The following is a 17,432-nucleotide window of genomic DNA, read 5'->3' as shown; positions in this document are numbered from 1 at the left end:
ATTATGATTATTCACGTGTAGAATTTTGAAAGCGCTAATGTAGAGCACTACACTGCCTTAACCTTGGCGATAGATAAGGAGGACTACCAATGACCCTGGCCAAGGGGGCAGCTTCAGGATGCGGGGGCCATGCTTACCACTGACGATGATTTCCTTGAAAAAGCATCATCGGTTTCCTGCTCTTTCAAGACACAATAGGCGAATCTGTGATGCTGCCCGTGGTCCGTTGGCTAGTTTTTTCGTTAGCTGGATCTTATACAGGTGTAGGTGAAGGTATTTATGGAAAATTCGCCATGAAGACCCGTTTGATAGGCCAAGTTGCTGTGGTCTTCTTGGAATCAACATTTCTGGCTCTTCGGCCACACTTTCACGTACAGCAGAATTGTTTTTCGCTGCCTTCAGTTGAGCGATGATTTCTACTGAATCCTGACCTTAATTTTTGTAATATGACCATCGAAGATTTGCCATTTTCATAGTACCTATAATTGTATCATTTTTATTCGTTGTGCAGTAGAGATACGATCCATTGTGTTCAACTAAGTATCTAAAATAGTCTTTAAATCAATTAAAAATACTTTTGTCAATATTATGAATATTAACTTGATCATTACGAGAGCCGAGTTAACTCGTCAAAGCACGTATGTCGCGTCAGGCCATGGACGAGTTAACTCGTGTGTTCCTGTAAATGTCATAACTTCTGAATAAACTGGTTGTGTATATTTTCTAAACAATATTTATCATTTTAGTGTGAAAATATTCACGATAAACTAGAGAAACATGTTGGTAAGTTTTCACAAATATGTATTAATCATTCTGTTCCTATTTCATATTTTTAAGGGATTTATTTTATTCCAAAAAAATAGCTGGCCTACAATAATTATTGTCCACCTAGTAAAAATTGACTAGCAGTAAAAATTAAGAAATATTTAGACAAATAAACAGCAATGGTCGTAAGTCACAACGAACAAAGACAATATTCTGCCGTAGTTAGGCACTTATAGCAATAGATTTGTGTTAACGAATTCCATGACAGTTCGTCCCCCGGCATGGCACAAACATCCTTCATGTTTATTGCCCTCATTTTGCATTCTCCACCGGATCGTGCATTTAGAAATTTCACGCCCTTACATAATTCACATCACCTCACTCCGCCCTGGTCTTTGATACCGTTTGTTGTTTGATTACAAACTTCGGTTAATTCAAAATAGAAATAGTATTCTATAGAAAATGTTTAGAAGCATAACACTATAGATAAAGCCAGGCGCGCACACAGTAGAATGGTTTGGAGGAGTCAATTTTGAAAAAATATTAATAATATTATTTATTGATTTTTATGGCGGCGGGAGGTGCCAGGCAAGACTTCTACATTTACTCCGCTTCAGTATTAATGTCATTGCGTTCCGCATACCCATACTCTTTGAGTCTAGCGATAAACACTGGCTTTCAGAAATAACTATGGGTGTTAACCTATTATACCATACCATATCGCATCCACAAGTGGTTATCGAATACACGTGGCTTAGCGGTCATAATTATAAGGATCGTTAGTATATATTTATATCATCAGCGCTGTATTGTTTTTTAGACATGCCGCATCGGCATATCAAAGCAAAAATTGTATGCCCCATATAGTTTTGCTCCAATGCATGAGTGCCACGAGTGTTCAAGTGAGCACAGACCTTACGTGTCGTAAAATGCCGAGAGGAGTGGCGTCCAATTCGACAGCCAAAAAAACATGTCACCAACTTAAATCATGAGGTCCTGCCAAAGAAGAATAACAACTAATATGGCAATATGCCATGTACCTAAATATTTGTATTTTTTCTTCTGTGCGCGCCTAAATAAAGCAATTTTGTATAACTCACATATTCCACTTTGGTCAAAAATTTGATTTTATCGAATACACTAGTATTACCTCCGTGTACGATTCTTGAACCTGTTATACGTTTAATCATTTCAAAAATCAATCCATAAATACATTCTTAGTCACGTTCATACGACAGAAAAAAATTCAAATTACTAAAACACGAAAATCATTGTCATCTTAGTTGTTGTTCTGTTTTTATTCAAACTAACGTCTCGTGCTTTTAAAAATAAATGTTTTGCCCGAATGTAGGTATATCATTTTTCCCCAAAGTTATGTTATTGTATTCGTAATTAAAAAAATATATAAACACTATGTCAACCATCATATTCCGTCGATGATCAATATTATAAATACAAAATACGATTCAAAACAAAGCAATTCAAAAATACCCCAAAAAATATATCGGTACACATAATGTTAAAATTTGTAAGAATTTATTTGCACCTGGGGAATTAATTAGTACAGAGTGTAAAGGTGTACAACAGCCGGTGTCCAATTCTGGTTAATTACGAAATAACAAGGTCACGGTAACACAACATCCGGTGGTACAAGGACGCCACCGGATGCACCTGATCGACGCTTCATCGGCAGTGGAGTGCAGGAAACACGCCGAAATATAACTGCAGTGAATACAAGAATACAAATAATATTAAATTAACTCGTCATCCGCCGTGGTATCTTTAGTGGTAAATGATGACAATATAACGTACTTCCCGGACACTTGGACGTTTCAGACGGGACACCGGTGTCGTGCTCGATATAATATAGGAGGCCTTTGTATTCAAATAAATGGGCATTTTTATTATGTTTATGAACGCCCCAGAGCTAATGAGTCAACGCATAATTTAGCGTTATAAATTAGAATATAAAACTGGCTGCGGTAATAAAAACAAGTGTATCGGCGGCTTGAGAATGTAGCGGCCGACGGAAAAGTGTACCGGACACGCGTTGACTCATTAACTCTGGGGCGTTCATAAACATAATACAAAGGCCCCTTTATTCGAATATAAAGGCCTCCTTATAATATACGGGCGCGACACCGGTGTCCCGTCTGAAACGGCCCTTAGTAATCGAGAATTTCAGAAATTATTAGTTGCACAACGTGACCTGAGGTGTATGTTGGGCGCCACGCTTGAAGATAGGAAAAGGATCAAATAGATATGGGAGAAAATGAAAGTACGCAACGTACTTAAGTATGCCAAAACCTCTAAATGGAGATGGGCCAGACACATGGCTCTTAGACAAGATGGTCTCTGGAGGAATTCGATAATCCAGTAGTACTAGATGGATATAAGACGACCGAAAGGCCGCTCTAAAGCATACTGGATTACATTACTGGAGAGAAGAGGCTTTCACTCGGCAGTGGATTGAAGCAGGCTGATAAAGATGATGACATTATGACAAACAACACCGTGTTTACTCAAACACTAGAGAGCCACGCTGTATGCTGAAATGTAGACCTCACATTTTTCCTCAGATCATACACATAATTCGGCCATTTATTATGGTACTATAGATTGTATCATGTTGTTTTGATAATGTTTTTTTGTTGATAATATCCGAGTACGGCATTTATCAGAACATCCCTTAAATTTGTATCACTTATAAAGCAAATTAAATAATAAATCCCTATCACTTCCATTTCCTTCAATAAATCTTAACCATTTTACGACGGACATCACTGCTCAACTGCACGGCCGGAAGTATTACAATTTGACAGTGGCAGCGGTCTGAATCGATTAAATTATATTTGTGTAAAAGATATCTGTTCTGTTCGTTTATTGAAGGGTGAATTTAGAATACAGTTTTTTTTAAATGTTAACCACTCTCTTGTAACTTAATACGAACAGTTTAAGTTAACTGGTGTCCATTACAGAGAAACCAGAAAGGGTCTTCGGATTTAATTACATAGAAATTGTTTGAATGTATTTTATATGCAGGTTAAATGTATTAACAATGTTTTAATTCATAAAATTTAAATAAACCTGCGATAAATATAAACTCGAATACTTATTTACGCTATAAAGTTCATTCAAGAAAACGTTTTATTAGGATAGTCAACATGGAAAGTTTTATTAGTAATATTTATATAGAAAATAGCATTGTTATAAGTAATTAAATAAAAGATATGATAATACACACATGTGTATCGAAGACAGTCGGTCTTATGACTGTTTTGATGTTTGTTGGAACCCATTTTCACTTCGCACAGACACGACTATTCACCACAGACACTGAAGGTAACCAGACGCTGTGGATTGCTTTCACCATACTACGAGTATGGAGCGGCTGCTACGCACTACGGAGTTTGGAAGGTCCTCAACGAGTCAGTGTCACTGGACACAGCATTTATACGGACACTACCTTACTGCAACTCAATACTTTGACGGTGGACCCTCGTACTTTCCCCGCGTACTAAACCCGCGTTTTAATTCTAGCGATTCATATATTATATACGCGACATATCGCAGTCTTTTATGGTTATCGTATGCGCAAGACCTTAAAATACACGGAACTGCATACACCGTCACGATAAAATGTAAAAAAATCTATCTGACTGCCGAAAGTGACTTAATGTGTCGTGCGTGTCTGCACGATCTCATACGCCACGTTAATTGAGATAAATTATAAATTTACAGATAACAAGGATGCTTGTTGGGTATAACGCACGAAATTCGAAAAATAAACAATAAAGCTTTACAGGGCAACAACGGTCATGACGATAATACAAGTCGTGAGACTTCGGAGTGGAGATGGGTAGACTACTTCACTCGAAGAACAAATCATCACTAGACAAGTCAGTTCATCCTTGTATACCCAGGATGTACCCAAAAGACCTAAAGAGCAACCAAACACCCAGTGTCATATGTCACGATCTAGTCCAACGGAACAAGCGGATGTAAATTTTGGGCGATAGTAAAAAAAATAATAAGTGAAATATTTTGTTAAAAAAAAAACAGGAAACAATGGAACCTGCAAGTCATCAATATACGCAATAACTACCGGTATAATCTGGTGGATAGCTGAAACTCCCCGGGGGAAGGCTTATATGTTACATGAGTCCACGATGAGCTCCGTAGTCAAATCTAATTACACTCATAAAGTAGGGACTCGTTCAAGCCCCACGAATACATGGTATAAGCAGACCAGTAATGCCCACATAGAATTCAGTTCGGAAACACTCTATATTTACGTGGAAGCCAGGAAGCTTCGGAACCACAATTAAATCTGAGTCCTTCAAACTACTAGGTATCCTCCTGAAAGCTCTCAGACGAAAGAAGCTCCTCTCCTGCAATCCATAAGGATTCTTCGAGCGAAGACGTTTCGTTGGTGTAGACGTTATGTCGCGAGAGTTTTTCGTTGTTTACAATTTATCCTCTAAAGTTAAAAGCAACGAGAGTGGCTGGTATGATTATGACGTATGCAACGCTGCATAATGATATTTTAACTTACTTTACAATTCTTTCAAAAGTAACGTTGATCAATATTTTTGCACGTTTTAAAATTGGGAGGTTTTTATATACCTACTAGCACATTTACAAAATATACTTGTATCGATTTTATAATTCGCGTGAACTCTTTGATTCGGCCAGGATTTAAAAGAGACCCACTGCTTGGTAATGGGTACCGCTCTACTTTGGTGAATTTATTCAACGATACATAAATACGTTTCCAAAATACCTCTATTACATAATTGGTCGCTTTTTATTTGACAATAAAACGGATAAATAAGCTGTTTTTGAGTGTACAAACAGACGGAATATGTTTTAAGTAAATACCGCGCATAATATTTGACTTGAGAAATGCAGTTATGTAAACGTGCACGGTCGATCCACATAGCCCGATAATAGGTAGACGCATGCAGTTTTCATAATATGAACAGCAGCTCTAGCATGGTGCAAGCAAGGCTGTCGATGGATTCGTTCGAAAGTCAACCAATATTGACTCACCTCTCGATGATAACGTGCGTGGGAAGAGGCCGGCCATGCTATCCAAGACGATGCACTACTGCAGCGGACATCCTCAATCCGTGAAGAAAAAAAATATTATATCATTAATATCAACTTATAAAGAAATAACGACAAATATCTTTATATCATCGCAATCTGGGTGGGATCAAAGACGATTTAGCGCCGCCGTCTGGGCACGGGGCAATTGGACGATCACCACCTGGCGCCGATAAAAAATATTGATGAGGATTTTTAATTGCTTTATATTACATTTTAAAATGTTATTATGTAAAACATTATTAACAACGAGTCGCCTCTACAATCCTATAGTACCTAACTCTTAAATTGGGCGAACATTAAGTTTGTATTGACACTCGTGTCAATTATGTGTCTTTACATTCTAAACTTTCACTGAATTGCATCAAAATTACGCAATATTACGTAACCATTTTTTTATTAACATAATACTCTGCACAAATATTCAATGTAACGACTGCCAACATACCATGTCCGATCCTAATAAAATCATATTGGCCTTCACGGCGTGGAGCTTTTGTATTAACAGATTTTGTTTTTACGAGAAATGGATGTTAGCCACTTGCTCAACCTATTAGGTCCATAGTCTGACTCTACACAAATTAAAAAAAACAATATGTGTACTTGCCAGACCCAGGATTCGAACCTGGGACCCACGACGTTATACGCCGACGCTTAAGCTGCGCAGCCGTCGTAGGCTATTAATGGCCAACATAACGCAATATTAAATATTATAATAGTACATAATATGTTTATTATAATATATTGTTTTTGGTTTATTATATAGGTACTCCTTATTAGACTTAAGAATATACTTCAGTCAAACGGCAAATAATTTTCATCTATAGGTGCGACGAAATTTCGGGCTCGCGAAAGTTGAGCTGTGAATACGTCAATTTGTTTTGTGATGGCGTCGGGGGAATTAATTCTTAAATCGTGTACAGATGACTAAAAACGTTACCCATTTACTTGAAAAAGAAAACATGTCAATTAATATATTATTATTATTATTACTAATACAATAATAAACACAACATTAAATGGACGCATGTTGAATTTTTATGAAAAATTATGTTTTGTTCTGCACGCGTCGTTTGGACAATCTTCGCGTCGCGTAGTCACGATCGTTTTAGACCGTTCCCCAGCTGAAGTATGCCTTAAAGAAACCACTCGATTGTATATTCACGTCATAGCGTATGCGCAATTCTTCACGCATTTCTCCAATATGTACGGGCGCCAATATGATAATTGCCCAGTTTTATGATGAAGGCATACACATACGATAACGAAATTGAGACTAGAGATGGTTTTCGGGAATTTCCTGACGGGAATTCTCAAGAATTTTTTGAGTTTTTCCATCCCGAATCTCAAAATTGTTTTTTTTTTACATTTCGGGAAATCCCGGATATTGAGAATCTTTTCTCGGGATTCGGGATTTCTTTATCATCAAATATTAATTGAAAAAACGATTTTCTATAAAAAAAAAAGTGGACATAAAACACAAAACGTTCAGAGACTGATCGGGGCATTTAACACAAAAGCCAACGTCGACTCAAAATGAGCGCAATCAAAGAACTTTGTATCTCAAAAGCGTACGCGATCGTCAAACGCAGCGATTGACAGTCTTTGTTTTTTGAAATTCTATTTTAATAAGTAATGTTTTGAATTGTTTTCCTACTTCTATTTTGTTTGTCTTCTTACATAATAAAAAAAATCATATTTCGTTGGAATTTGTCTGTTTTTTCCCGATATCTCGAGAATTCTCGAAAATTCTTTTCTGCTAATCCCGAATCTCGAGAATTCAAAGTTTCTCGGGAAATAACCAACTCTAATTGAGACTAAATAAATTAATAAAAAGTAAATTTGGGTGCACAATCCAGGAGAGTTTGACAGCCGCCAGGTTTAGAGATAGTAGGTAGGTATCTAGCAAGTAATAGCCGAGAGCAAACCGCGAACGGAGCACGGATGGATAGACAGAAGAGCGAGACGCGACCAAGCAACGTAGGTCGCTCGGTTCATAGCCGCGGCACGACATTCGGTGCATTCCACCAATAACGCATTCACGAAGGACGCTGCATACTAATTTATTGTTTTCATTTTGCGTCGTATGAAAAAATAGGTGATGAATGATGATTGATGATACGGCGCACAGCTGATAATTATTATACTAATGCACATATGCGATGTTTACCTTACTAAAAAAAGATGCGCGCACCTGAATTTCTTCTACGAATACGTTTCAAACACTTATTAATTTACATACTTACCTTACACGTAAGATTTAATCGCGTTACTAATGTATCACACATCATAGTCTTAAATAATAGATAGCCGTTTCACAGACTGTGCCGAATCGATGAATATTGTTTTTTACGCAATTTGTCTTTAGAATCGTAATCGAGATTATCTATAAACTCTATGAAAGACAGAGCTCGAAATTAAATGACTAATAATATGTAGTTGAAAAATTCTTTTGTTATTTGACAATACATTTAATGTTGAGAGAGAAGATAAACTTCTGCAGGCATTGACCATTTTTTTACTGCAAGAATTTACTTACTGCATCCATTATTTGCAACAAATAGTTCCATAATATTATATTAACCCATGTTATATTTTCCGACCATATCCGATCCTAATAGGATCATATGGGCCTCCACAGAGTAGAGGTTTGTATTAACAGATTTTGTTTTTTACGAGAAATGGATGTCAGCCACTTGCTCAACCTATTAGGTCCATACCCTGACTCACACACAAATTGAAAAAACAATATGTGTAGGTACTTACCCAGGATTCGAACTTGAGACCCACTGCGTGATAGTCCAACGCTTAAGGCGCGCGGCCTTAATTTAATGCGCGGCGTTTAATGAAGTTGTCAAGGACAATTACGATGTTCTTTAGTATTTTTTTTACCTAGGGTATGTAACTACTTAATCGTGAGCATCCGATGAAGAAGTTGTGATATTGGAGAACACTAATATATTCTAAAAATATGTATAATAAAGAACCTTAAAATTAAGTACAGTGTACTATACGATTGCATAATATATACCTACATAAGTGATACTTATTATTACACATTACTTTATACATTATTTTTGGGGATGCTGTATATCTACAGCATCTATGTACCATACGCCACTGGTATGTACCTATACACTATTTTATTTTCATTGATATAATGTCTGTTCGCCAACACCATTCAAATGATTTTTACTTTTTTTTTCACTTGTAATTTTTGCAGTAGATGCTTACAAATTACTATGAAACGTTTTGCATTTAATAAAAAAACAAATACCTAAGTAAAGTAAATAATTCTGTTTTATTTAAACAATATCAGTATTACAATAAAAATGTCGTGCGATTCCTTGGCGAAATGGTTAATACGGACAATGCACAGCACAATGGAGTGTAAATTAAATAAACCCATGTTTAAGTTGCGCACTCGCCTTCATTGCTGGAGAATTACGATATTTAATAAAACGATTGAGAAATATCATTATTTTTGTGCTTTTATTGAATCGTAAAATCAATTATACAGACCGTTAGCAGCTCATCCAAAATGGAAACCAATATGTTCAACACCCGCAAAGCGATGACAATTTCAATATCAAAATAAGGCCAATAAACTCTACGACGAACAGTCAAGCTATTAAGAGTGCCAATTTGAATAACATTTAAATGAAATCACTAATCAATTTCTCAGTATTATTTATTATAGATATGCAATTTAAAAAATATATACTTGATTAACTGAGAATTTTAATTGAATAACTTCGGATGAGATTTGAAGCGCGTATCCGTCCACTAGATGTCAATCATTTAAGTAAGACACGAGCTAAGCAGAAAAGAGACTAAATTCAAAGTAAACAAAAAACAGTTATAAATTAAACGGCTCTTTTAATTTTAGTTTGTTATTAACCTTTAGAATTAATCTTTAGAATTATCTTCAAATGTGTTAATCTTGCCCATTTTTTGAATATTAAAATGCCTAATTCTTGTCAAATTTGGCATCACAAAGATTATAAAATATATTTTTTATCGTAAATATGTCACTATATACTGTAAACATTAATTTTACGAATGGTTTTGTAAATGCGTTTAAAAATTAATAAACCTAAAAAATCTTAACACCACTTCACATGGACGTACGGAATTATGACTATATTCTAAAACATTAGAGCGAAAGGTTTAAAAGAATACTATTTTATGTAATAAAAACACTTTATGCTGTCATCAAATATTTAAAATAAATATAAAGGATTATAAGGCTTCAAAATTATGTAAATAGATTATCTACAACGTTTAAGGAATGTCCAGGGAAGGGTTATGCTCTGAAAATTCCATAAAAACTCCATTTTGACCTACGCTGAGCATGTGGGCCGTTAAGGTTAGGTTATGTTAGATTGTGTGACTGAGTGGAAAATATTTGCACGTCATGTTATCACATTTACTCAATTTAAAGCTAAATAATATAGGTACGTATTTATTAAAATATTTTGGGAAGTGCAATTCCAACTTCAAGAGTGTGAAAAAGGATGGACAGTATTTGAAGGGTGTCATTTTTTAAAACACGGTACCTAGGTAAATCAAATTCGCATACAATATCCTGTATTTGTGTAATAATACATTCAGATTTACAAATCCATAATTTGATTTTCATTTTAACTTTCTGTCTGACTGGTATTTACGAAGGAGAATAATTAATAATACACGTGAATGTCACATAGCTGATTATTTTTGACACTGTATACAAGTGTCAATGCAATTTTACTTAATCATTATATAATTAACGACAATTTTTTGTTTTTTTCGACAGTTTTGTACAATAAAAAATCATCCGTAGGTAAGTCCATATCATTCTGAAGTTTGTACATGTTCATTATAATATAGTAACCGAGAAAGTGTGTGGTCACTTACATGGTACTATTTTATTAAAAGCTTTTACATTCAACATATTGTCGCTATAGATTGGTTTGTCGAATATCCATTATTTTCGAAATCGACCTTTGAATGCAGAATGATTTTTTGTATCTAAATGGACCAGAACCATCCTTTTCTTTAAATTAATTTGTAATGAATGCAGCATTCATATGCTGTTAAAACAACAATTTAAATACCTCCATGTATTTAAATATAGGATAATGAAATTTGTTTTCGTCTCCTGAACATTTGACATTTGGTCTATTCGACAAACCAATCCTACCTACAGCGACGATATGTCGAACGGAAAAAAATGATTGTATCATGGATATATTTAAACAATAGGTATATTATATAAAAATATTCATGCAAAAATATTACATTGAAAAAATTCAGTCAACGTCATATATTTTATAAATATATTTAGATTCAAACGATGTTTTCGAATTTTCTTATAAAATAGACCCCTCTTTAGCTTTTTTAAAAAACAATTTTCTCTTCGTCTACATTCTCACAATGCCCATTCGATCGGTAAAGGAGTAAACGTCAAATCATGAAGTGGAAAAACGTCGATTTGCCAGAACCTTTCTCGAGGCACTTTTCGGGGAAAAGGTTCGGCGCGGTAAACAGATCGAAATGCTTTTCCATACACTTTCCCGACGGTATAAAGTCAATAATGCAAAAAAAAAGTATTCGGAAATCCAAAAACGACCTATTTTTCTCTAAAATGTATTATGTTATTTGGTCGGAAGAGATTCTTATCGCGCTTTATTGGCATTTTCCGTAAATATGCCTATTTAAATATAGCTTATTAAAAAATGTACCATTCAGAAAGCATTTTACAAACTGATAATACAACATAGCGATGAGAAACATACTGTACGTGAGATTATTATTAACAATACTAATTTATAATATACAACGTTTTTAAATTTTCTATTGAATCATATGAACCAGACTTGACTAGCTTAAACGATCAAAAAAATTTGTACTTGATAGAAATAATACTGAAATGTCATTTTGACATGTCATATTGATTTCCATAATAACGCACGTATATATTAATAATTTTGTTGCTAGGACCCCAACCAATAATGCAAATAGCAACCAATAATGGTGTCGAAATAACTTTTCATACAAAACAGAATTAACTGAAAATGAATTCAATTCTACTTAAAGATGGCTAAAATTTAAAAAAAGGGATTGGTATCGTGTTCTGATATATTCTAAGAGTTTCAAATGTTTAGCTAGTCGGGAAGTTAGTTAAAAACTATTGCAAGATTTGTACCGGACAAATAAGAATCCGAGCTAATAAAAACGTTGTAATTGTAAATATTGTTACCAGATGAAAAAATAAACGAAATTACATATTTTTATAAAAACGTCTTGTATAGGTAATAGAATACGCGTTTAGTTTTATCATGGTAAATATTTCCGTTTTCATTTGCACTAGAACAAAAACTTATTATTTTCGCGGTACCTAACTATTCCAGCTAGGTGATGTTCTTCCATCCACAAATCTGATAACAACGCGCTGGCTTATAATATCTACCGGTTCATATGTAATGATAATTTTGTCTCGACAATCCGATTTTATGTTTGTGACAATACTTTTGTTTTTGTGCATACTCAGGTATAGATAATAATATGTTGTCATTTTTATAGGCGGTCGCCATACAAATATGTTTGAACGAAAGTTATTTAAAAATGAAACAATAAATATATCATAACATCCATTTGAGCATAAATCATACGAATAAAGTTCAATTAAACAGTATTGATAAAGATGTTACACAGATGAAAAGTACACTATTGTGGATACAATTGATTTAAAATGAAGTTTTACCAAATAAATTCGTTTTGTTGTGGCCAACTTAACAACCAATAACGAAGTCGAAAAGACAGATGGTAACGTCCTTCTAACCAGAGTGTTGGAGCGGAGATCGGAGCAGGAGCACGTAGGAGTGGAACATTGTGGTATTGCCCGGAGCAGGAGCGGAGCCGGAGCACCGAAAATTTGTAGTCCATTACTGCTCCGGATATTTTTTTTATTATTTTTGTCCTAAAATCCAATGAAAATATTATATTTGCAACACTGGAATTATTTGAAGACTGCTGAGTGATAAATAACTTCACTTTTTTTGACAGAAGAGGCAGATAATGAAAAATGATTTGCTGTCGGAAATTTTGTTTAATAGAATAATTATTATTAATGAAAAGGACGAATAATAAACCTTATTTCAAAACAACCTTTTTTCTTTAACAATTTGGATACATATATGCTTATTAAAACTTTTCACCCTGGGGCGTAGCTGGAGCAAGTATTAGGTCCCGAAGTGTAACTGGAGCGAGATAACTCAGAAAAAGGGGTTTGGGTCGAAATCCCGAATGCTGAAATCCCGAATGGCCGAAATCTATATGATGTTTATATTTTTTTATTTTTCGGGATTTCGGCCTTCGGGATTCCGGCCATTCGGAATTTCGCCCATTCGGGATTTCAGCATTCGGGATTTCGGTATTCGGGATTTCGGCTTTCGGGATTTCGGGATTTAGGCTTTCGGGATTTCGGCCATTCGGGATTTCGGCCATTCGGGATTTCAGCATTCGGGATTTCGGCCATTCGGGATTTCCGCCATTCGGGATTTCAGCATTCGGGATTTCGGCCTTCGGGATTTCGTCCGGCACCCCAAAAAAAGGGTCCGCTCCAACCCTCTGCTACTAACCAACCTTACAAGTATATACTATAGTTACTGAATTAATAATCATACGTGTTTTAAGACTTTAAATAGTATGTTCCGAAAATCGGTAGATATTAGGGCAAGATTTAAAAAAATACACTACATTGATCATACAGTTTATGTTCTTAGATGACCTTAATACGAGGATGCATTAAGATTTTCAATTGAAAAAATGAGAAAAAATTCTACTTTTTGATACTTAATATGGCATTTGGTAACTATAGAGCTGTAGGTATTACAAAATTTCTCTACATTATTTAATTTACTAAAATAGTTGAGATTATGAAAACAATTGCCTCTTAAATAACCTAATTATTCATGTTTTAATAAATTACCTTTGTATGCAAAGCAGAAAAAACTAATGAATTCCGCTAGAAAGCGAAGCAGGTTATGTAAGTGCTAAGACAAGTGCGAACTTTTAGTATTTTTGTTATAAGTAACATAGGGAAAAATAGAATCTGTTTTTTACTGTTTTTGGTGGAAAATAAAATAAAAAACCATTATCAAAAAAAGCGACGAAGAAAGCACTTTTAATTAAGAAAAAAACAGTAAAAAAGTTATGGCCTTTAATTAAATTTAACGTGACTTTCGATGGCACGACGCGGGTATATTTTAGTAGACAATAACGGGACGATGACGGTATCTTAGAACTGATCGCTAGGAAGTGCAATAATAATATGATGCGGCTCCGAAAACTAATTCTCGTTTCCATCGAACTACTTCGCAGATTCTTCAGATAAGAAATTCGGCTTCTTCCTGATCTTCTTTCACCATTAATTTTCCCCTGCATGATGGAGCAGTCCATATTTATCTCGTTTCAAATCCATTATTTGTTTCCACTATATCCTAAAGATTACCTGTTCAGCCTTATTGCTTGAGTAAGAGTCCAAGACTTTTAGGCATACAATAGAATACAAAAGATAAATAGCATTTTGCCAACAAATTTTCGAACTTGGTAAACGAATTTCTTACAAGATCAACTGAGCATCTTATTTTCGTTTCGGTCTCGGGTCAATATGTATCAACGGATTTTCGCGAAATCTTGGCGTTGTCCAAGCATCTTTGAATCCTCAAATCACCCTTGGCAAAATCCAACCACCGACAACACATCGTATTAAAGAAACTTCAAAGACATTTTAAAGAAACAACGTTTACCTATGTTAATCAATATGACGATGCGACTTTCAAATACTTATACCTACTTGTTGACATCCGCCAATTGGAACCCCTTCTTCGACTATTATCATAATCATAAATTGGTTTCAATTTAGCTAACTGTTATATTTTATTATGTATTTTATGTAAAAAAATATCGTAAGATCGTAACAAAGATTTCACCTTTTGAGAGCGAGCTGGCTAAATTCAAATAAAGCATGCCGCATGTACCAGGCCGTGCTACAAAATGGTGGTGTCGGCTAATACGTGTCGATACTTGGTTATTCGGATTCAGCCTGTTGCCAAGAACGCTTTGACGTCTCTGCTAGTCTGCTGGAATGTTATAAACTCATTACGTTGTATTGTACTCAAATAAACGCTATTTTTCGCTACAGTTTTGTTCATTGGACCCGCCCTACACCGCTACCTTAAAAGACAGACGCCGGCCATTATAAACATATGCAACACTTTCTTTCGACCATGTCCGATCCTAATAGGATCATATGGGCCTCCACAGAGTGGAGATTTGTATTAACAGATTTTATTTTTACGAGAAAATGGATGTCAGCCACTTGCTCAACCTATTAGGTCCATACTCTGACTCACACACAAATTGAAAAAGAATATGTGTACTTGCCACACCCGGGATTCGAACCTGGGAACCTCGACACTATAGACCGGCGCTTAATGCACGCGGCCATCGTGGATGTACAATACTATCTACATGCATTTAAATAACGTCAGAATTGAATAAAAATGTCACAAAACACTATTATGGCAATAAATCCATACTAAATGACTAAACAGCCCTCACAGAACAATGGGTTAATTGTGTATTTAACTGATATTGTGTTCATAATCATACTTTATGATTCAACAACCAAAGAATTAATTTTCCATTTTAAGCATGTTTCATATTTATTTTTTTTGTTAAAGAGAGTCAGCGCTCTTCTCTTTGTGAAACAGGCGCCCATTGGTAGGCTAAAAATATTATGATAAATGCATTTAACTAAGAAAAATTAATAACAGTAGGCTGGGAACTTTTATATAGATCATAAAATTAATAACCCTAAGTGCCTATTATTCATCATCCTATAAAAATCCTATTTTTATACAAAAAATGCACCAAATATGGTAAATAATGTTTATATTTATAGCTCCGTTAAAAAGTCATTCCTCAACAGCTGATGGAGGGATACGATAGTAGTTTAATACTTTTTTTATAGATTATTATCGAATTTACGATAATAAAGGACAATACAAATAAATGAACACGTACCTATCTAATATTTTACAATAATTACAATTAGGGAAAATTCACATGTACCTACATTACCATGTTATTGGAGTGTAATAAGTTAATACAATTGACAAAGGTTACAATAAGTACGTATACATTTTCTGTCAACACCTGACGTAATCGAGTGTTAAAATGTCAGCTTCTATATCTGAGGATCGCGCGTCTGAAATCGCAGGTCTACTTGTCATATAACGATGAAAATCTGTGATTATAAAAGAAAATTTAGTGACATAACGAAGAATATCCCCTTACGACCGTGCGATTCCGAAAATAATGCTGGTGTAATAATGACCCAGAGTTTCGCCTTCTTTGGGCTTAATTTTTTTTACAGTAGGTAACCTCAAAAATATTATGAAAGTCACTTATTATAACAATTAAAACTATTTTATCATTTTTATCCTTGCAGTGTTTTCGTAGTTTCTCCATTATCCTTATCGAAAAATCCCAGCAGCGATAATTGGTTAGCATACGGAAGTGTTTATGTTGATACGTTTTATAAATAGGTTCACCTTCCACCAGGCACTATTATGTGTTGATACGGTCTACCTGAAGGATATTATTTTAATTAATAAATACGTATATGTCTAATGGAATTTCGCTTCTTGATAATAAGCACTAAAAATGACGGTTAATTTCGAAAGCTATTACATCATAAATGTAGTAACTCAACGATGTCACTTTATGTAGATACGACTTTTAAAGTGGGTGGAGTAAGTATACGATTAAATCAAGTGTTCTATACAATGTAAGTACATTGAAAAATAGCCTATTATCAAATTTAAAAAAAGTTAGTAATAAACTTACTCGACTTAGCAATAATAGAATAATTTTCATCAGTACTTAGTGTCCGATGACTATTGCATGTAGGGATTATGTCATACAAATTAATATATTATACCTAATCTTATTTGTTACACATTAGTTGTTTATGATTTTGTAACCTTCGCGATAGTGCCCATAGAATGCGTCGAGCGGGCGAAGTCGGCGTATGAAGCGTTTATTCATAACCATAATCACACATCTCTTGCCGCGCATTACCTTTCACCTATGTAATAAGCGGCCCAAGCAGCACAAAATAATTATTATTACAGCGTCTCTCATAACAAAGCAATAAAAATATTATATTATTTCGGGGCTTGTAATTAATATTTACGACGACATTATTCAACCAGCGAAATATAGGACACGGAATAAAATTAAACAAAGACTTCTCTGTTATTAAATAATTGCTTCTCGCCCGTCGATCGACAACGCCTCGAGCAGCGTGATTTTGGTAGCCGTGTTCAATGAATGGACTTCTTTGTATTTTCATTAAATCGTATCGCCGAGAAGCGAAAAACGGTGACTCATGCGGCAGGCGGGGCACAAGGCATCGTCAAGTCCAGTGTGCGCTGGCGTATTTGATTACGTTGTATTTTCGATGATTTACGCCACTTGTATAAATTTTGCGCGAGCGCCGCACT

General features: G+C 34.9%; 1 protein-coding gene across 1 annotated transcript in view; it reads right to left on the bottom strand.

Annotated features, from left to right (window-relative positions):
• LOC147070580 (acyl-CoA:lysophosphatidylglycerol acyltransferase 1-like) overlaps positions 1–17,432 on the bottom strand; it is a 767,070-nt gene that overhangs the window by 361,111 nt on the left and 388,527 nt on the right. The window lies entirely within an intron of this gene.

This window comes from Rhyacophila brunnea, unplaced genomic scaffold, assembly GCF_057557595.1.
Source record: "Rhyacophila brunnea isolate RB1 unplaced genomic scaffold, BYU_Rbru_1.0 scaffold_21, whole genome shotgun sequence".
Taxonomy (NCBI): Eukaryota; Metazoa; Arthropoda; class Insecta; order Trichoptera; family Rhyacophilidae; genus Rhyacophila; species Rhyacophila brunnea.
Note: the sequence above shows the minus strand (reverse complement) of the source record. Positions and strands in the feature narration are given on the sequence as shown.